The sequence below is a fragment of the Dama dama genome, chromosome 13 (genome assembly GCF_033118175.1).
Source record: "Dama dama isolate Ldn47 chromosome 13, ASM3311817v1, whole genome shotgun sequence".
Lineage (NCBI taxonomy): Eukaryota > Metazoa > Chordata > Mammalia > Artiodactyla > Cervidae > Dama > Dama dama.
Genome location: NC_083693.1, coordinates 44,510,887 through 44,532,523, shown reverse-complemented (window position 1 = coordinate 44,532,523; position 21,637 = coordinate 44,510,887).

The window sequence follows — 21,637 nt, the reverse complement described above, 5'->3', positions numbered from 1 at the left end:
AAAAGTGAGATGAACCTTTGTTGCTTTTGTGTCCTGTCTCTGTCTGTCTGCCTTTTGGCTCCCAATGCAGTCATGGAAATACTTGGGAAAATGAGGCAACCAGAGGCTCAGACTTTTGGCTAGAGGACCAGACAGGGGAGCCCTAGAGAAGAGGAAACTCACAGAGAGATGGCAGAGAAGGAGAGCCTCAAGATAATGTTGTTTATGAACACCTTCATTTACTCAAGCTGTGCATGTATGGATCTAATCAGCATACCAGAGACTTTGAGAATCAAACTAATAGATCGCTGCTAACAGTGGTTCATATGTAGGGCAGATCTGAATAACACTACAAAGCTTTTGAAAATCGAGCTGCCATGGGATCCACAGTCCACAGAAGCAAAACTGGTTGGAACCTACAGATTGAACTTAACCATGCCAATTGCCTACTAAGACAAAAATCCTAATAATTTCCATAAAATTTAAATAGGTCTAGAGTCCCATAATATTCAGAATGTCCAGGACACTGTCCATTATTACTCAAGATATTTAAAAAACAGGCAAAACCTCAACTCTCATGGGAAAAGACAGTAGTTACCAGTGATAAGAAGACACAGGTAATAGATTTTCTGACAGATACTTTGAAGCAGTTAATATATAAGTGCTTCCATGAAAAGATGCTCAACATTGTTAATTACCAGAGAAATGCAGATCAAAACTATGAGATACCACCTCACACTGGTCAGAATGGTCATCAATCAAAAGTCTACAAATACTAGCGAGGGTATGGAGAAAGGGAATCCTCCTACACTGTTGGTGGGAGTGTAAGCTGGTGCAGCCACTTTGGAGAATAGTATGGAGGTTTCCCAAAAAACTAAAAATGGAATTGCCATATGAACTAGATATCGCTCTCCTGGGCATGTATCCAGACAAAACTATAGTTCAGAAAGATACATGCACCCCTGCGTTTACAACAGCACTATTTACAATAACCATGACAACTACTTAAATGTTCATCAACAGGTGAATGCATAAAGAAGACGTGGTACATATATACAATGGAATACTACAAAACCATGAAAACAGTGAAATAATACCACCTGCAGCAACCTGGATGGACCTAGAGATTATCACACTAAGTGGAGTAAATCAGAGAAACACAAATATCATATGATATCACTTATATGTGGAATCTAAAATATGACATGTATGGGCTTACCTATAAAACAGACTCACAGAGAACAGATTTGTGGTTGACAAACGGAAGGGACAGTGGGGTAGGAATAGAATGGGAGGTTGGAGTTAGCAGATGCAGACTAGTATATATAGAACGGGGAAACAACAAGATCCCACTGTATAGTATAAGGAACTAAATGCCCTATCCTATGATAAACTGTAAGGGGAAAGAGTTCAGTTCAGTTCAGTTCAGTTCAGTTCAGTCGCTCAGTCGTGTCCGACTCTTTGCGACCCCATGAATCGGAGCATGCCAGGCCTCCTTGTCCATCATCAACTCCCGGAGTTTACTCAAACTCATGTCCATTGAGTTGGGGATGCCATCCAACCATCTCATCTTCTATCGTCACCTTCTGCTCCTGCCTTCAATCTTTCCTAGTATCAGGGTCTTCTCAAATGAGTCAACTCTTCGCATTAGGTGGCCAAAGTATTGGAGTTTCAGCTTCAACATCAGTCCTTCCAGTGAACACTCAGGACTGATCTCCTTTAGGATGGACTGGTTAGATCTCCTTGCAGTCCAAGGGACTCTCAAGAGTCTTCTCCAACACCACAGTTTAAAAGCATCAATTCTTCGGCACTCAGCTTTCTTTATAATCCAACTCTCACATCCATACATGACTACAGGAAAAACCATGACTTTGGCTAGATGGACCTTTGTTGGCAAAGTAATGTCTCTGCTTTTTAATATGCTGCTTAGTTTGGCCATAACTTTCCTTCCAAGGAGTAAGTGTCTTCTAATTTCATGACTGCAGTCACCATCTGCAGTGATTTTGGAGCCCCCAAAAATAAAGTCTCCCACTGTTTCCATTGTTTCCCCATCTATTTCCCATGAAGTGATGGGACCAGATGCCATGATCTTAGTTTTCTGAATGTTGAGCTTTAAGCCACCTTTTTCACTCTCCTCTTTCACCTTCATCAAGAGGCTCTTTAGTTCTTCTTCACTTTCTGCCATAAGGGTGGTGTCATCTGCACATCTGAGGTTACTGATATTTCTCCCAGCAATCTTGATTCCAGCTTGTGCTTCATCCAGCCCAGCATTTCTCATGATGTACCCTGCATATAAGTTAAATAGCAGAGTGACAAAATGCAGCCTTGACATACTCCTTTCCTGATTTGGAACTGGTTTGTTGTTCCATGTCCAGTTCTAACTGTTGCTTCCTGACCTGCATACAGATTTCTCAAGAGGCAGGTCAGGTGGTCTGGTATTCCCATATATATAAGTGCTCCAATAAATAATGACAGACATGCTTGAAATGGATGGAGAAATAGAAAGTTTTAGCAAAGAATTTGGCTTTCTCAGTAGCTCAGCTCGTAAAGAATCTGCCTGCAGTGCAAGAGACCCCAGTTCGATTTCTGGGTCGGGAAGTTCCCCTGAAGAAGGGATAGGCAACCCACTCCAGTATTCTTGCCTGGAGAGTCCCCATGGACAAAAGAGCCTGGTGGTCTGCAGTCCATGGGGTTGCAAAGAGTTGGACACAACTGAGTGACTAAGCACAGCAAAGAAGTATAAGATATGTACAAGACTCAAATGTTATTTATAGAACTGGAAATACAATAAATGAAATAAAAATCTCACGATGGACTCAGTTGCAGATTGGAGACTAACTTAAATCTGAACTGTGAACCTAAATGATTAATAACAATTATCCAGTCTGAGATGTACAGAGAAAAAGAGCTTTAAATATAAGCTAAGCCTTAAACCTATGGGGTAATATAAAAGACCGAATATTTGTGTCATGAAGAGTCCTAGAAGAAGAGGGGAAAGAGTGTGATGTTTCAAACAATAGTTGAATAAATAATGACTGAAAGCTTCACATTTTTGGTTAAAGATCTCCATCTTGGGGGAACATGACAAACATCAATCGTAAACCCCAGTGTAAACCTCCCAAAATCTGTTTATACATGGTATAATCAAACTGTTGCGAACTAAAGAAGATGAATACAGTCTTGAATGCAACTGAAGTAAAATGGTGAATTTCCTGGAGGGGAACAGTATTCACATGAAGATGAATTTCTCATCAGAAACCATGGAGATGATACGGAACTGGCAAAACAGCTTTAAAGTGCTAGCAGAAAGCAACTGTCAACTCAGAATTCTACATCAGGAATGAAGGTGAATAAAGATATAGCATGGAGAAATTTTTTTTGGATGATGGAGCTGTTCTGTATCCTGATTCTGATGGTGATTGCACATATATATGTGTGGTGTATCACTTTAATGATGTCTGATTCTTTGTGACCCTATGGAATGTAGCCTGCCAGGCTCCTCTGTCCATGGGATTCACTAGGCAAGATTACTGGAGTGGGTTGCCTTTTCTTCTTCCAGGGAATCTTCCTGACCCAGGGATCAAACTTGCCTCTCCTGCATTGGCAGGCAGGTTCTTTACCACTAGTGCCATCTAGGAGCAAATGTATACATATGTTAAAAATTTGTAACACTTCTTTTACATCAGGAGTAATTTTCCTGTATGATAATTAAAGATAATTTAAAATTAAGAAAGAAAAATAATGAATAAGAATCTAAATCCAGAAAATAGATGTCTTGATTTTAATATACTGTTTCCCTCTCACCGCTATATTTCTCTTCTTGACCATTCACTAAGTTTAGAAAGAGTGACATCATAGAAAATATTTAGTGAAAAGGTGATATTATGATTATTTTTATGATTAAGTAGGATAGCTTTTCCCAAAACAATAAATTCCTTGTGGCAATTTGGAAATGATATTGAGTATTTCAGGTCATTAAGATATCATTTGTTGAATACAAATGCAGTAACTTAAAATGTGACAACCAGTGGCTGATGAACCATACAAGGCTTGTAAGAGGGATCTCATTGACCAGTAACTTGGAAGCCATCTTGTGCTACTCACCATGGAATGAATGGTGAGAGTGTCATGATCAGAGCTGCTAAAAACAGTGTCAGCAGGAGTGAGTTAGGAGCAACTGGTAGAATTGTTTATGTAACCCTACACTTTGACTAATAACATACTTGACTCATTCATGGTCACTTTATGGTTCATGGCAACATTTTTAAAACACTGTTCTGGAAGACCTAGCGTTCAGTATGGGTGGCCGAGTAGCCTTGCTGGTGAGGCTGTGACGAGACCAGATAGGAGTTGTTTCCAGCCACCACCCCAGCCTCAGCAACGCAGGCTCCAGTATTTGATTTCTATAAAATATTTTCTTGAAAATAGGGTTGTATTTTTAGAGAGGGAACAGGCATTGTACAGGTCATATTAAACACTGGCCCACATAGAAGCATTCAGCCAAAAACAGGTGCGCAAGTAAAGGAACCACATTCGTGAATTGCTTTTTAGAAGAACATGTGGGAGACTTTAGGAGCAGCTGGCTTCTTCAGGAAGTTCAAGCACTGCTTTAAGAGAAGCTACTAAAACAGGAAGAAAGAAAGAAAAGAAAATGCTGAGGAAGCCTATTGGAGAATAGTATATCCAATGTTGAAAATCAGAGAGAAACATACAACAAAATTTAAATTTCTTACTTGACCCGCATGCAGATGAACCGAGATTGCAGTGTTACCTTCTGGATTCTCAGCACAAGTTCTTTGGAGCCACTTCACTGAGAATGTGAAAGAGGTTACCAAACGGAAGGAGCATGTAATGACAAGGAGAGAATAATGCAGGCCCGTGGAGGTGAACAGTTTTAAAATCACTAAAGAATACAAAGAAAAACCAGAGAAGATTTTAAAAGGTATGATTTGAGAGCTTAAAAAGGGAGAGGATGACTAAAGAGAAGAGCATTGGTTCTTATACAGCCAAAAATGAGAGTCAGCTATGACAAGTGGGGTCTGGGCCGCAGGAAAGTGGGTAGAATTTTAGACTTATCCCATCCTCACAGGATCAGGTCATATGCCTGCCACAGGGTTAATAGATACTGCTGCAGGACCACAGTTGGTCTAAGAGACTCCCACAAAATCGGGGCTATGACCTCTCAGTCTCGCTTCTTCTAAGTGCTTTAAAACATGAGGGCCAGGTGTGTAGCTGGGGTTTAGGGGCAGCGTCGACTCACAAGAAAAAAGTCTTTTGGTCTTGCTTTTAGTAGCAGAGATAAAACATGTTAAGAATCTAAAAATAAGAGGTTAGCAAAGAAAAGAAGTTGTTTCTCAGGTCATGTTAACTCATGGCAAGAGAAATAGCAGGAAGTGCCAGAGAAGGCATTGACTGTTTGAAGACAGACCACTATAGATTTCTCCCATCTCCAGCAAAAAAATTCATTCAGCAAGTCAAAAGGTAACATGTCTTCAGTGTTGTGAAAGTTGAAAACTTCTAAAGCTGCTTTCCCAAGAGCTGCTGGTTACGGAGGATTTGTATTTGGGTTTACTTTCTTTCTTTGTTTATGTTTAAAAGCAAGTTTTCTGAACCCAGTAATTTTCCTTGTGGTCTAGCAGGTCAATACATGCTTTGGAAGTTTTAGAAAGCATGTTTTATTTATTTTCTCAACCAACCAAAAAGCCCCTTAGGAACCATTGTAGTCTGTTGGTTAAGTATGGTTTCATTCATATGCTTCTTTAAAAGGTCTGTTATTTACAGACAGACAGTAATGACTTTATCTGAGCTAATCTAATTCATTATGTCATTATATATTTAGGGCATGTCCTGCATTCAGAAAAAAATCCCTGTGAGAACCCGGACAGAGTGCCAAGAACCACAATAGTATTCATCAAATTTCCTGATTGCGGTGTTACATGCATTGTTGTTTTTTTTTTTTTTTTTTTTCTCTAAGCAAAGTTTAGCAATTCACTTCTTGCTCCAGGAGTACTCAAGCAAAAAATATTCAGATACCTGGTTTCAATTACTTTTCAGTAACTGTCCAGAACTTTTCCCCAGCTGGACAGGTAATAGTAGAGACTTTTGGACATTGAGTGGTGTCAAGGGCGAATACAGACACAAATTTGTCACTACCAAAGTAACTATTAGCTATTTGGTATCTGTGAACTGCATTGCTTTTGGGGTCCCCAGACAGAGAAGAGATTTTAGGAAGTGGGTAGTGCTCATTTCCACTTAATCTCAACTGGGCTTCTTATAAAAGATTCTTTTAAGTTTTATTTCCTTCATAACCACCGTATGACCCAGCAATCCCACTCTTAGGCGTATACCCTGAGGAAACCAAACTTGAAAGAGACACATGTATCCCGTTGTTCATTGCAGCACTATTTACAATAGCTAGAACATGGAAGCAACTTAAATGTCCATTGACAGATGAATGGATAAAGTTGTGGTACATATACACAATGGAATATACTCAGCCATAAAAGGAACACATTTGAGTCAGTTCTAGTGAGGTGGCTGAACCTAGAACCTATTATACAGAGTGAAGTGAGTCAGAAAGAGAAAGATAAATACCATATTCTAACGCATATATATGGAATCTAGCAAAATGGTACTGAAGAATTTATTTGCAGGGCAACAGTGGAGAAACAGACATAGAGAATAGACTTATGGACATGGGGAGAGGGGAGGAGAGGGTGAGATGTATGGAAAGAGTAACATGGAAGCTTACATTACCATGTGTAAAATAGATAGCCAATGGGAATTTGCTGTCTGGCTCAGGAAACTCAAACAGGGGCTCTGTATCAACCTAGAGGGGTGGGATGGGGACGGAGACGGGAGGGAGTTTCAAAAGGGGGGTGTATATGTATACCTATGGCTGATTCATATTGAGGTTTGACAGAAAACAGCAAAATTCTGTAAAGCAATTATCCTTCAGCTAAAAAAAATTTTTTTTAAGGTTTAAAAAAAAAAAAAACAAGTTGTGGTTTCTTTTTTAAAACACTGATATTCCTTATTGAACTTTTTTTCTTGTAGCTGAAGGAGGGAGATTTTGGTAAAATATTTATTTTATTGGCTGTAGGTTAATCCTTTTTGTATATACATCCCCAAGATCACCACTCTGTGGGAAGTGAAATCTAAGGCAAACTCAGAAAAAATGGTTATGAATGCATATGAAGGAGCCTTCAAACAGATATATGTAGATTATGGGGCAGTAAGTAAGATGCAATCATTCAGGGTGATGCAGCCCTTTAAACGCTTGCCTCTCAGGGATGTCCCCAGTGAGGGGCCCCTTAGGTTTTGGCTGCTTTGCTGGTCTCCATGCCTTGCTTTGTGACACTCTTCTTTAAATGCTGTGTCACATCTCCCATTATTTGTTGAATTTTGAGGCATAGTCATTGGCCCTTTAAAGTGAATGAACTGGAGGAGTAAATAGAAAATAGATCTTTGTCTGCTCACCACACTTCAGATTAAGATCTGTTTTCTAGTTACTCCTTCTGTAGCTCAGTTGGTAAAGAATCTGCCCGCAATTCAGGAGACCCCAGTTCGATTCCTGGGTCAGGAAGATCCCCTGGAGAAGGGATAGGCTACCCACTCCAGTATTCTCAGGCTTCCCTTGTGACTCAGCTGGTAAAGAATCCACCTGCGATGTGGGAGACCTGGGTTCGATCCCTGGGTTGGGAAGATCCCCTGGAGATGGGAAAATAGATCTTAATCTGAAGTGTGGTGAACAGACAAAAGCTGGTCAACAAAACTCTGGTGAGAATGCCTTGTAGGAGGGAGTCATAATGAAATTGCCCAAAACAAAGACAACAATGACTTCTGGCTTGCAGAGGGGAGGTGTGATGCTCTAACCTTTTAGGTCCTGACCCAGCTCCTCAAAGCTATGCTAACATGTATTCAATTACATATTTTAAATAACAAACGTGAAGCGGGCATGAGCAAGTATGAAGGTCTTGAGGATGATACGTACCTAATTTTCCATTTTCTACATTTTTCTTTTGTTTCAGACAATTCCAGACTCCATTCCCAATTTTTTTTTTTCTCTCTATGTGCAAAAACGAAGGCTTTGTGCACTCTGTTGCTATGGAAACAGGAGAGAGAGAAACAGTTTATGTATTTCAAAAGCTGTCAGCCTATATGCTGTGGATTTTGATAACTAAACCTACACGTGAACGATCTTTTCTCTACTCCCAACGCCCAACACTATAACGTTTATTTTATTTCATACATGTGTGTATGTGTTGCTTGAGAAAATTAAGGATCTATTTATTTAGCTTTGGTGCAATCCATTTTATATTTAATTTAATGTCCAGGGGACAGAGAGAGGCTTTGGTGATGCAGTTAGAGAAATATAAAACTGTTCTTAATAAATGCTTACTAAATCAGAATGAAGACAGAGTTAGCAGGCATCACAACTCAATCTATTGGCAAAATAAAAAAGATTGAAGCTCTATTAATTTTAAAACAGATCTGAACCTTGCTTGGCTTATATTTCATATAAATGTAAGGTCTGCTATACCCTCTTCAGCTCTCTAATAAAAGAGCTATTTTGAAATTACAAAATACACTGTGTTCTCCCCAAGAGAACCCAGTTCAATAGCTTATTGATTTTCCCTGGCATCCTTACTCTGGTGTGAAGGGGTTTCTGGGCTCCTGGACCTGGAAGGCGAGAGTGTGTTTGTAATTGATTCAGATTCTGTTCAGCAGAGCGCTCCCCACCACCCCTAACAAACGAATAGTCTTTATGACAGTCCAGCCCATTAAGTGCTGGCCTTCCTACTATTCTCAGTTGCTTCCCAGCACTTCCTAATATTTTCAAGAAAATGACTGCCATTGTCAGGTCATTTTTATCAAGTTTAGATGATGCAGTTAAGTGGACCAGGAAAAATACTTAAGAACTTCGACCTTCAAATCTAGAGCACACTCCAGTAGCTAAAGGGTCTGTTGGGCTCTCTGCTCTAAGGCCTGCTGTCCCAGTCTTTATAACTAGATGATTCACTTGAGTCTGAAAATCAGGTCCTTGTCTCAAAGTGTCTTTCCCCTTCATGAAGACATACTAGCAATAATTGATCTAAGTGTGTATAAAGGATAAGTGAAAGATGAATGGGAAAATGAAGTTAGTGATGCTCCCTACTGTCTTTTTTTTTTTAACAAGAAAATGGAATATCTTTGATCTAAACACATACATGTACATACACACACACATACAGACACATACACACACACACACCTCTTAAGTTCAAAATCTTTTCATCACAGTGTGAGTTTCAGGGTTGTAGTAACTTAGTCTCCTTATCCAATGTAGTCACTTCCCCAATAAATGATAATTGTTACAGAAAGATTAGTAGGACTCTCCAAAGTAACTTATTTTGTTATTCTTAATAATCATAGACATATAGTCCTTTTTCCTCTAAGAAACTTGAAGCATCCAATTGACCTTATCTCACAGATACCCTGTTTCTGAGAGATGATACACTTTAATTTTCCATTAAATTGCTGGGGATAAATAAAACCCAGAGATATAAAATAGCCCCATCAAGACATTTGTCAAATTGTCTATATTATTTACAGGTAAAATAGAAAAACAAAATCTGACTGATTAAATCTTAAGGATGTAAATTATAGTGTCGTCTCCATTAATTTGGAAAAAGGTTTTTACAAAGTATCCAGAGATTCTGTTTCTGTGGCTTTGTCCTACTCACAGATTTTTCCAGCTACTTAGAGTATTAAATGCATGATTATCAAATGTTCAACTGATATGTTTTATGCTGTAAGAAATTGAAAATATATTATACAGTAGCATCTGATTTCAAAAAGATACTAATATCTTGGGACAGTGGCTACAGCCAACAAAGTTAAGTTTAGTAGTAATGCATGTGCGTAATCTTTGATTTATTTTTTTAAATAGAAACATCTGTGAAAGAACATCTAGGGAAAGATGTAAATATTATTTTTTATAGATTTTAATAAGAATAACAGTCTGATGGTGTGTCTGATAAAAAGAGGAAAATGGTCTTGGGCATAATTATGATATTCTGAATAAAGAAAGTGTTGGTTTGTCTGTAATCCAGCTGGTCAAACATTCTATAATAGGCTCACCCCACTGATCTTAAGAATCACCTACACCTCTTGATACAGCATCTCCTGGGCAAGAGACTCAGACAAATTAAAGGAGTTTATACCAGAAATGGGAGGAGGTTTCAGGAGGAATTAAAGTCTATTCCATGGTGAATATCTGATAGAGCTGGTAATGCTCAGCCTAGAGAAAGGAGACCAAGGGAAGGCTGATAGTTGTCCTCACAATTTCCTCAGAGAAAAAATTAAGACTAATGTTTTGAAGTTACAGAGGCCAGATTTTTGTGTGACATAACTTTTAAAATTTTATCTGTATTTGGCTGCACTTGGTCTTAGTTGCAGCATGTGTGATCTTTTTTTTTTTCTTTTGTAGTTGTGTCTTGCAGGATCTTTAGTTGCAGCATCTGAACTCTTGGTTGTAGCTTGTAGCATCTAGTTCCCTGACGAGGGATCAAACCTGGACCACCTGCATTGGGCATATGGAGTGTTAACCACTGGACTACCAGGGAAGTCCCTGTCAGTCAGTCAGTTCAGTCGCTCGGTCGTGTCTCACTCTTTGCGACCCCATGAATTGCAGCACGCCAGGCCTCCCTGTCCATCCCCAACTCCCGGAGTTTACTCAAACCCATGTCCTTCAAGTCAGTGATGCCATCCAACCATCTCATCCTCTGTTGTCCCCTTCTCCTCCTGTCCTCAATTTTTCCCAGCATCAGAGTCTTTTCAGTTGAGTCAGCTCTTCGCATCAGGTGGCCAAAGTATTGGAATTTCAGCTTCAACATTAGTCCTTCCAATGAACACCCAGGACTGATCTCCTTTAGGATGGACTGGTTGGATCTCCTTGCAGTCCAAGGGACTCTCAAGAGTCTTCTCCAACACCACAGTTCAAAAGCATCAATTATTTGGTGTTCAGCTTTCTTTATAGTCCAACTCTCACATCCATGCATGACCACTGGAAAAACCATAGCCTTGACCTTTGTTGGCAAAGTAATGTCTCTGCTTTTTAGTATGCTGTCTTGGTTGGTCATAACTTTCCTTCCAAGAAGTAAGCATCTTTTAATTTCATTGCTGCAGTCACCATCTGCGGTGATTTTGGAGCCCAGAAAAATAAAGTCAACCACTGTTTCCACTGTTTCCCCATCTATCTGCCTTGAAGTGATGGGACTGGATGCCATGATCTTAGTTTTCTGAATGTTGAGCTTTGAGCCAACTTTTTCACTCTCCTCTTTCACTTATCAAGAGGCTTTTTAGTTCTTCTTCACTTTCTGCCATAAGGGTGGTGTCATCTGCATATCTGAGGTTATTGATATGAAGTCCCTGTGGAATACATTAAAAACTTTTAAACAGTCTTAGTACTCCAAAGAGAAATGTTCTGCTTCTGTAGATAGTGAGTGCTCCATGGCTGGATCCAATTTTCAGATGGGTAATTAAATTATTTAGCCTTTGAAGTCAATTCCGAATTGCATTTATAACTCTGTGATTCTAGAATTTGCTCCAGAACACATGTAGTTATCTGTGGCACAAAGTAATTAAATATATAATGGGCTGATACATTAAAACATAAACCCCTAATGCATCTGGACGGTTGAATGCCGGAGCTTCAAGTTTGTCTGCTTAGCATGTGTAACAGGTTTTTATTAAACCCTTCTTCGTCTAATAAGTTGTAAATATGGTGACTGCAGCCATGAAATTAAAACACGCTTGATCCTTGGAAGAAAAGCTATGACCAACCTAGACAGCATATTAAAAAGCAGAGACATTACTTTGCCAACAAAGGTCCATCTAGCCCAAGTTATGGTTTTTCCAGTGGTCATGTATAAATGTGAGAGTTGGAATATAAAGAAAGCTGAGCACTGAAGAATTGATGCTTTTGAACTGTGGTGTTGGAGAAGACTCTTGAGAGTCCCTTGGACTGCAAGGAGATCCAACCAATCAATCCTAAAGTAAATCAATCCTGAATGTTCATTGGAAGAACTGATGCTGAAGCTGAAATGCCAGTACTTTGGCCACCTGATGCAAAGAACTGACACATTGGAAAAGACCCTGATGCTGGGAAAGATTGAAAGTGAGAGGAGAAGGGGACGACAGAGGATGAGATGGTTGGATGGCATCACTGACTCGAGGGACATGAGTTTGAGCAAGCTCCGGGAGTTGGTGATGGACAGGGAAGTCTGGTGTGCTGCAGTCCATGGGGTCGCAAAGAGTCAGACACAACTGAGTGACTGAACTGAACTTAACCAAAATATGTATCTACTAAGGCAGGGGGGTCTTCATATCTATCACTTTGAGGTAGGTGTTCTCTTGTAGATTCATCCCAGTTACCATCTGCCACAATTGTCCTGCACATTGAATGGTAGACAGAAGAAATTCAGAATGGTTGCCAGGGCCTAGGAGACAGGGTAATGGGAGTTAATGTTCAGTGAGTGTAGGGTTTCAATTGGGGAAGATGAAAATATTCTGGTAATGGATGATGGTGATGGTGGTACAACAGTGTGAATGTACTTAATGCCACACAACTGTATGCTTAAGAAAGTTAAAATGGGAAATTTTGTTTTCAGTTCAGTTCAGACTCTGTGCGACCCCATTAACTGCAGCACGCCAGGCCTCCCTGTCCATCACCAACTCCCGGAGTCCACCCAAACCCATGTCCATCGAGTCGGTGATGCCATCCAGTCATCTCATCCTTTGTCGTCCCCTTCTCCTCCTGCCTTCAGTCTTTCCCAGCATCAGGGTCTTTTCCAGTGAGTCAGCTCTTTGCATCAGGTGGCCAAAGTATTGGGGTTTCAGCTTCAACATCAGTCCTTCCAATGAACACCCAGGACTGATCTCCTTTAGGATGGACTGGTTGGATCTCCTTGCAGTCCAAGGGACTCTCAAGAGTCTTCTCCAACACCACAGTTCAAAAACATCAATTATTTGGTGCTCAGCTTTCTTTATAGTCCAACTCTCACATCCATACATGACTACTGGAAAAACCATAGCCTTGACCAGACAGATCTTTGTTGGCAAAGTAATGTCTCTGCTTTTTAGTATGCTGTCTAGGTTGGTCGTAACTTTCCCTCCAAGGAGCAAGCGTCTTTTAATTTCATTGCTGCAGTCACCATCTGCGGTGATTTTGGAGCCCAGAAAAATAGTCAACCACTGTTTCCACTTTCCCCATCTATCTGCCTTGAAGTGATGGAACCAAATGCCATGATCTTAGTTTTCTGAATGTTGAGCTTTGAGCCAACTTTTGTACTCTCCTCTCTCACCTTCATCAAGAGGCTCTTTAGTTCTTCTTCACTTTCTGCATTAAGGGTGGTGTTATCTACACATCTGAGGTATTACACTAGCTTGTCTTATACTTTGTGTGTATCTTTACCCATGCATGTTGTTGTAATGGCAGGCGTTTATTTGTGAAATCTTATTTTTTAGTTATACAAACCTTCTAAATATTGATATATTTTTATCATGCAACAGCAAACAGTCATACCACATTTATTAATTTCACCACTGTTCTTAGGAGAAAAGTCTTAACATATAGAGAAACCGCCAAGTTTGTAATAATGGATAAACTTTTCCCACAGTTCTAATTATTATGTGAAAGCTTGAACGTTATAGCTTGCAACAAATGCTGAAAGTTATTTTTCTTGAAGAAACAAATTCACTTAACTTTAGAAAAATGAATGACAAATACATAAATCTGTCAGTCATTCTTTGAAGTGTTTTAAAAATAAATATTCCATGAAAATGGTAGCTAGTTCAGTTTGCAACTCAAAAACTGGTACTTTTTCTTGAGACAGCCATTTTACTTTCATGTACAGTAAATATGCTTTATTCCTGTTTCTCATTTCATGATAGAAATAATCTTCAGATGTGTATTCATAGGTTGAGATTTAATGAAATTACTAATTTTTACAAACTTTTAAAACACTTTGAGGTTATGTTGGTAAAGAATACAATAACTACTAGTATATTTTGGCAGTGCTATGTTGATCCATCATAAATGATCACAGTTTTTCCCACCACTGCCTTTGGTGACACTATGCCTGTGGACTGTGAATTTCACAAGTGTTTCTCAGTTTTTTCCTCTCCCCTTTAGGTGGGATAGGATGGTTACAGTGTGCTGGAAGTGGGTATTCCCTTGCCCCTAGATCAGTCATGCTGTCATGACCTAACCCCATCAGGTGGGTCCTGGTTAACTAGTTTCTCTTGACGCCTTGTTAAGCAAAGAGTGTTCTATTTCAAAATGATCCCTTTTCCCCACCTCTACCCTATAAGAAGTGTAAAAAGATTTTTATTTACTGTGGGAACCTGGTTAAGGTAGAACTTGCAAAACTGTGAAGTTGCCCCTATGACTTGGTCCTCCTGGAGTTTTAGCTCTCAGAACTTGTTCACACTTAGCCTCCAGCAGTTCATCAATTACAGTCCAGGTTTTTCTACTCCAGCACTGCTCTCCACTGCATTTTCTGCTCTGAGTTCTCTGCTCTGTGACTCCTTGTGTTCGCCTGTCTCTCTAGTCTTGGGACTTGTGTCCTGACCTCTCTTTGAGATCCAATAAGAGTTGATATTTCAGTCTGTTCAGCTTTTTTGGTGGTGGTAGAATGAGCGGTGATGTGGAAACAGAAAGTGGAAGTTCCCCATCACTGCCTTTGTATTATCTGTGCAAAACCAATAAAGTGAAAAAGGCAAATAACACCTTAGTATTGCTTTGAAAAAAATTTTGACCTCACAGACCTGAAAGGGCATCGGAACCTAGGGGTCTGCAGACTGTACCTTGAGAACCTCTGATGGAACCCATCCAGTGTTCATGTATTGAGGAGTTCAGGTTGAAGTTAATGCTACTATTACCATGAAGACTCATTGAAAAATACCCTGATACAGGGAAAGATTGAAGGCAGGAGGAGAAGGGAGTGACAGAGGGTGAGGTGGTTGGATGGCATCACCAGCTCAGTGGACATGGACATGAGTTTGAGCAAGCTCTGGCAGTTGGTGATGGACAGGGAAGCCTGGCATGCTGCAGTCCATGGGTCTCAAAGAATCGGACACGACTGAGTAACTGAACTGAACATGAAGAGAGAAGCTAACATTTTTGTGCCACAAATTTTTTGAGTTTCAAATATATTTCATTCAAGCCTCACCAGAAGATGAGAGTGATAATACTTATTATTATCTCCATTTTACAAGTGAGAGATATGAGGTAGAAAGAAGTTAAGACACTCACCCAAGATCACAAAGTTGGTACGTGTCAAAGCAAGAATTATCCTTCAGACCTTTTTCTGTAAGTGAGAGATGTGTGCAATGGGAAGAGGCATCACCTAGGAACTGAAGCCTGGGACATCTGAGATGGTCCACCAGCAGGAATAGTGAATGGAAAGTTGTCTATCAAGGTTATGCTTGCCTGGATAAACACTATCAACCTGTCTTGACAGTACTTGGATTTTAGTTATTCTTAATGGAGAAAATACCTGTTCTATAAACATCTGTTTCCTTACTTTCATCATTTTCATTTTATCTCAGTTTGGTTGAAGAAGCTTAACCAAATCCATTGCTTTAGCTTTCTTAGTTTTCTTTACAGATGATCTTTTACAACGAACTTTATCAACAGTCACTGCCTACTCACTCAGATATGTAAAAAATATAGGTGCATTTATGTGTCTGTTCAGTATAAACTAGAGGAGAGGCTTTGCCTCTAGACATTAAAAAAAAAAAGATATACCATATAAGAAATTCTCTGTGACTCCAGAGAGTCACATATTTACTCACAAATATTAGAGAATAAACCATTTATGTGTATCTGTTCCCGTCATTAGAGGGACCTAGTCCACACATAAATGCCCATATTCTTTCCAAATATTTAACACCCATTCTGCAGCTGAAATCGTTTGCTTTTCCATATATTTTGATGTTTCCATTTCATAAGGAGACTAGTAGGATTCAGATAAAACTGCCGTTTACTCAGTATCTATGTTATGCTCAAGCTAAATCCATCCTGTTTTTCTCCTTTGCCATCTCACAAGTCTTTTGAGACAATTCATGTCTAGTGACGTCTACTGTGACTTTATTGACATATCTGTACTTTCCATCTGCCTTCAAAAGAAGAAATTGAAGCTTAGAGAAGTTGAGGGACTAGCCCATAGTCATGCAGTTTTAGCCTGAGTTTTAGCCTGAGACTTCTAACACCAAATCCAGAGAAATATGAGAACAGAACAAAAAAAAGAAAACTGCATAGTTTTGTTCAAACAGTATAGTATAGTTAGAACAGGCTGGTAACATTTATCCAGACAAGCTGCTTTGGTCTATCCAGTAAACCCTGTATCTTTTTTTTTCCCCCTAGTAACCCTGTATCTTGAAATAATAAAACACCCATGAGTTGATCAGAGCTAGCTGTCTCTCAGCAGTTGGGAGATTTTCTTTTTCTTCCAAACAGTAATGAATTAAGAGTTAGAATATGTATGAATGGTATAGAGAAAGCATGAGGTACAATGATGCTGTTCCCTTCTATGTAGTTTACTGTAGTTTTCTTTTCCATGAGCCCTGAGGTTGCTTCAATATTCTTTTCAACACAGAACTCCAAGTACCACTACCAATTGATCACAGTTAGCAATTCAAGATGAAAGCAGTTTTCTTCTCTGGTTTAAAGTAAGTCTTCATCATTGTAAAGGACTCAAGAACTATTTTCTCTTTTAGAATTACATATTGAAAGATCACATCTCTGAGTTGTGCATGTTTAAGATTAGATGGATGCTCATTATCATAAAAGAAATAGTCTGACACTGCTTAACAGGTTAACTCTGTACCTAATCACACAGACAGGGTAAATCGTCCATTACCAGACAGCATCTGTGCCCTCTTCTAAGAACCTTAATGCAGCCACTTGCCACTTGTTTTTCTTCTGTGCCCTTCAGTAAGTCAAGGAAGGTTAGCGTCAGAGCTCTATACCACCGGGATCCAAAGAACATGAGTCATACACACCTGAGTTCTGTGAGCTCCAGCCCAGACATCCTCTCTTGCTCACTCATCCGCCCTTGCCTGCATACTCAAAAAAAGAAAAGGACAGAGTTGAAATCTTGGATGAGCTTCCCAGAAGAAATCCCTCAGCTATACTAACAGGACTCTTAATCAACTGGCAAATTCCCTCAGGCTTTTCAGAAAAGTTAGGCAAGGTCTGCAGATAAACCTCTAATAAAAATTACGGTGATTATTCATTGCAGTACAATAGGAGAACCACCATTTCCTGGTAGGCAGCAGGGAATGGTCCAACCCAGCAGCTGTGCACTAACATCGAAGCTCTCCCACGGGTGCTCTCAAGCCTCAGTCAGGACAGTGACGAGGGAACTATATTGGAAATATGGAGCTTCTGATGGCTCAGGTGAGTCGGTCAAAATCAAAAGAAAAAAAGAAAGAAAGAAAAAAATCACACTTCAAAGGGTTGTCTGCATTAAGAAAAGCACAACAAAAGAGAAGAGAAAGGGCAGCCCCACACCTCCGACTCTATCATGGAGACTCTTCTTATCATTCTGCTCCAGTCCCTGCGATTACGAGGAGGGAGGGAAAGCACCCACTAATCAGGGCAGTGTGGTGTGCTATTCACAAGCTCATAACTGGCAGTAAAACAGAAAGGCCCGTGTCTGCTCTGCTGAGTAATTTCCACACTGAGGCCCTGAGCAGAGATGTTGTGTCATTTGTAACATCTGCCTCGGCATCCAGGAGCCAAAGTAAGCTAGTTAGAGAGTTCCACTGCTTCTCTCTCCCTCCTCTTATGACAAGTCTAAAGGACTCAGGGTTATTTATAAAGCAAACTAGTCTGAGCTCTTCAGAGAGTTGTCAGTCTGATGCAGGTGAGACAGAAGAGAGGATTGGAAGCTAGGAAGACACTCTGGCCTCTTATTTACCTAGAAAAGAGGGGAGAGTAGCATCAGGTATATATGGAGAAATCCTCAAGTATCAAAGAAATAGGAAGAGTAGAGGGGGGTCATCAAAACTGCACAGGAGGAAAGATGGTCTTTATGCCTTATTAGTTTTCAGGCTCTTCACAATGTCTCAGACAAGAGTGAACAATTTTTATATGTAAGACAAAGCTCCCGGAGTAATGGGGCTTCCCAGGTGGCTCAATGGTAAAGAATCTGCCTGCCAATTCAGGAGGTGCAGGAGACAACGGTTTGATCCCTGCGTTGGGAAGATCCCGTAGAGAAGGAAATGGTAATCCACTCTAGTATTCTTGCCTGGAGAATCCGATGGATAGTGGGAACTGGCAGGCTATAGTCCATGTGGTCGCAAAGAGTTGGTCACGAGTGAGCACGCATGCACACATGCTCAGTAGTAATGATGGGGCTCAGTACTAACTGCTAAGTGTAAAAGTAGTTGGTTTTTAATTGTAATCTTAACCTTTCCTAGTTATCCTAAAACCCAGGTCCTAGACCAGTGCTTCTCACTCTTAATGTACATACAAATGACCTGGAGATCTTGTTAGACCAAGGATTCTGATTCTGAAGCTCTTGGTGGGACTGAATACAACTTCCCGGTGATACCTATGCAAGTGGCCTGCAACCCCCAACCCTTGTCAGTAGCACAGTACTGCATAACACATTTTTGGGCCATGGCGGCATTTATTAAAAAGCCTTCATTTTTTCTTTCTTTCATTACCTTGACTTAAAAAAAAAATAGAGGGTCCAAAATGCAGTCATAGCATATGAACCACATCTTATGGAGAGAGCAAGTCTCATTTCTCACATAGATGGGAGAAGCAAAGCGGTAAAGGACGACTCCACCCAGGCATGAACAGGTGTGGATGGTCACTTTCTTATGAGCTTGAGGGTCCAGCAAAGCTTTATTGGGTGTTTGTCCAAGCTATACACCTGTGCAACTGACTGCATATTTAGAGAGCCCAAAGAAACTGGAAAATAGAAATATGAAACCTCTTAACAGTTTGGCACTTAGGAATTATTTCTATGTAATACAAGGAAAGTCAAAGCCATTAGCCATTCTACCCAAAAGTTAAAGTCCCAAGGACCTTTCATTATAGTTTCTCTTGGCCTTGAACCGTTGATTCATTGAACTAATGACTCTCAACTGGTAGTTTCTTTGATGCAAACTCTAATGTAGATACTATGGATCACGCAAAACTTGAAGAAGACATAGAAAATGGCATCAAGAAGCCTTTGGAAAGCGGGAGAATAGAGGATCTAATGCACATTTTTTTTTATTTGATATGTTTCTATTATTGTCCTTCAAAATCTCCATAAAGCAGTTCTTGCCTCAGTAGTTCCTAAAAGGCTGGCTACACACAACAGCCAATGCTATACTGAAGACTTGCAGGACCAGTATTGCCAAGCAGTAATCATTTTAATGACATTTATACCAAATGATCTCACACTGAAATGGTTTTAAACTTTTCCATTGTCCTTTTTGTGTGTTAATTGTGGAGGGGTTCTGCCTCATAGCTTCTCTGAGGATTTTTGTCAGTATTCCTCTTTCCATTTTACAGATGGGAGGACTGGGCAGAGAGAGGTTAAGCGACTGCCTAAAGCACGGGCTGGACTCAGCGGCAGTGCTTGGGCCCTCTGCTCTCATCCTTACCACTGAGGCTTCCTGGCTCTGTCACCCCGACTTCCTGCAAACACCAGGCCTGCCAGCCACTGGAACAGCCAGTGACAGCCGAGTCATGATGAGCCGCTATGTTGGGAAAAGAAAATATAAGCCAGATTCTCATCCTATATAACTCTAGGGGAACTTTAAATTGCCAGATGTCAATCTGGAACCTTTCCTGAGCGGGAAGCTCTCAACACGCAGATGGAAAACACGGTTCCCTGCGGAGGATTGGGCTTTAAGGACACATTCAAGGCAGACCTCAGTCCAGAACACAGGAATGGCACCTGGCTCTCAGTGACTCAAAGTGTCCCTCTGCTGTATGTCATTTAATCTTTCCAGACACCGGATCTCATCTCTAGAGGGGATTTGTTTTCTCATTTGCCTGTGAGTCAGAGTACTGTGTTGGAAAGATAATAGGCTTTGTTATCGTCAGACTTGGACTTGTATCTTGTCCCCACCTCTGTGTGTCGTTGGACCAGCTGTTGAACCTTGCTGGGCCCCACTGTTCTCATGTTTCAAAATTTAAAGCTTCCAGAAGCAATTTTCACTGTGATACCATGAGGGTTAAATGTGAGGACATAACTAAAATGTTGCTGTTGTATACGGACTCCCAGTGCATGCCCTGTTTCTCTCATTCTTTGTTGATATTCATGAATGAAATGTCTTGGAAATATTTGGTAAAGGGAAATAATGTTAATACATTAGCCGCATTTAATAAGCATTCACTCTGGGTCAAAAATGTATCAACAAGTTATCTCATAAAGAAGCAAGGTAATTGAGATAAATTAACTGGAAAAATGGAATGCTAAAAAGGGGTTAGTTAATTGTCCTCAAATAAATGAACTGCTTTCATTCAATAAATTATGGTTTCTTATTAGTTTTCACCTCTGCTGAAAGACACAATGAAATGTGTTTAGAATCAAGTAATGTATAAAGAAAAACCTAATAGTAATAATGGTTAAAATCTAGAATATTTTTCTTGGAGAGAATGCCCAGAGGTTTATGGAAAGACAGGTATAGTCCCATTTTAGGGCAGCAGAATCAATGAGAACCTGCAGTTACACTAACATTCCTAAAATAACATATGACAAGTATGGGGAATTATTTGATTAACTAGAAAACTATTAATAAGAAGAAAGGACTCACAGAGACAGCCTAATATTGAGAGGAAAGGATAAGAGTTATTATCTTGTAACTTTCCTTTTCACCTTACCTCCCAAGAAAGGGTATTATAACTGCCCTCTTTACCTTAGATAAATTTAGTTTAGTCCTCAGTCTCCTTGTATATAAGTGGGATTGTTGAATTACCTTATTTTAGGATAATTTTTAAGCAGTTGGTTTCTTTCTGATTTAAGATATCTCTAGAATTACAAAATAAAGGGATATTTTCATACTTTTTTTAATTTAGAATCAGACATACTTTGCAAGATGAAGTATGTCTGAAGTACAAATTTTCACCTATCTAAAAATGACGAAGCTACTTTTCAGTTTGGAGGCAGAATGATGGATTCGAGGTCACAGTACACATTGCATCTATGCCTGCCATGCAAATGTTCAATAAGACTTTTTTGAATAAGATATTGCAAAACCAGACAATTTCAGATAGTAGCTCTACAATCTTTTCAAGCACTCATTCAGCAAACCTATTCTGTGGCAGGCAGTATGTCTGTTATTTGCAGTAGTATTTGGATATGATATGAGCACCAAATTTAACTCTTTAAGAGTACCCTCTACTCAATTAAAAAATTTCCCAGTACTCTCAAGGGCAAGTGAAATCAGGTGATTTTGTATAATAGAGTAGAAGCTGCTAAGGACAGTTTTCTGACCTTGATATGCAAGTTTGTCTCTTCAGTAACCAAGGCTCTCAGGGAGGAGAGTTGAGATGAACTGGAGGATTTGTAAAATTCTGAGGATAAAGGAATTTTCTCTTAGTGTTCAGCAAATGAAGTGATGGGGCACTAAAGCAGTGGTAACTTGGAGAGAAAAATGAGAT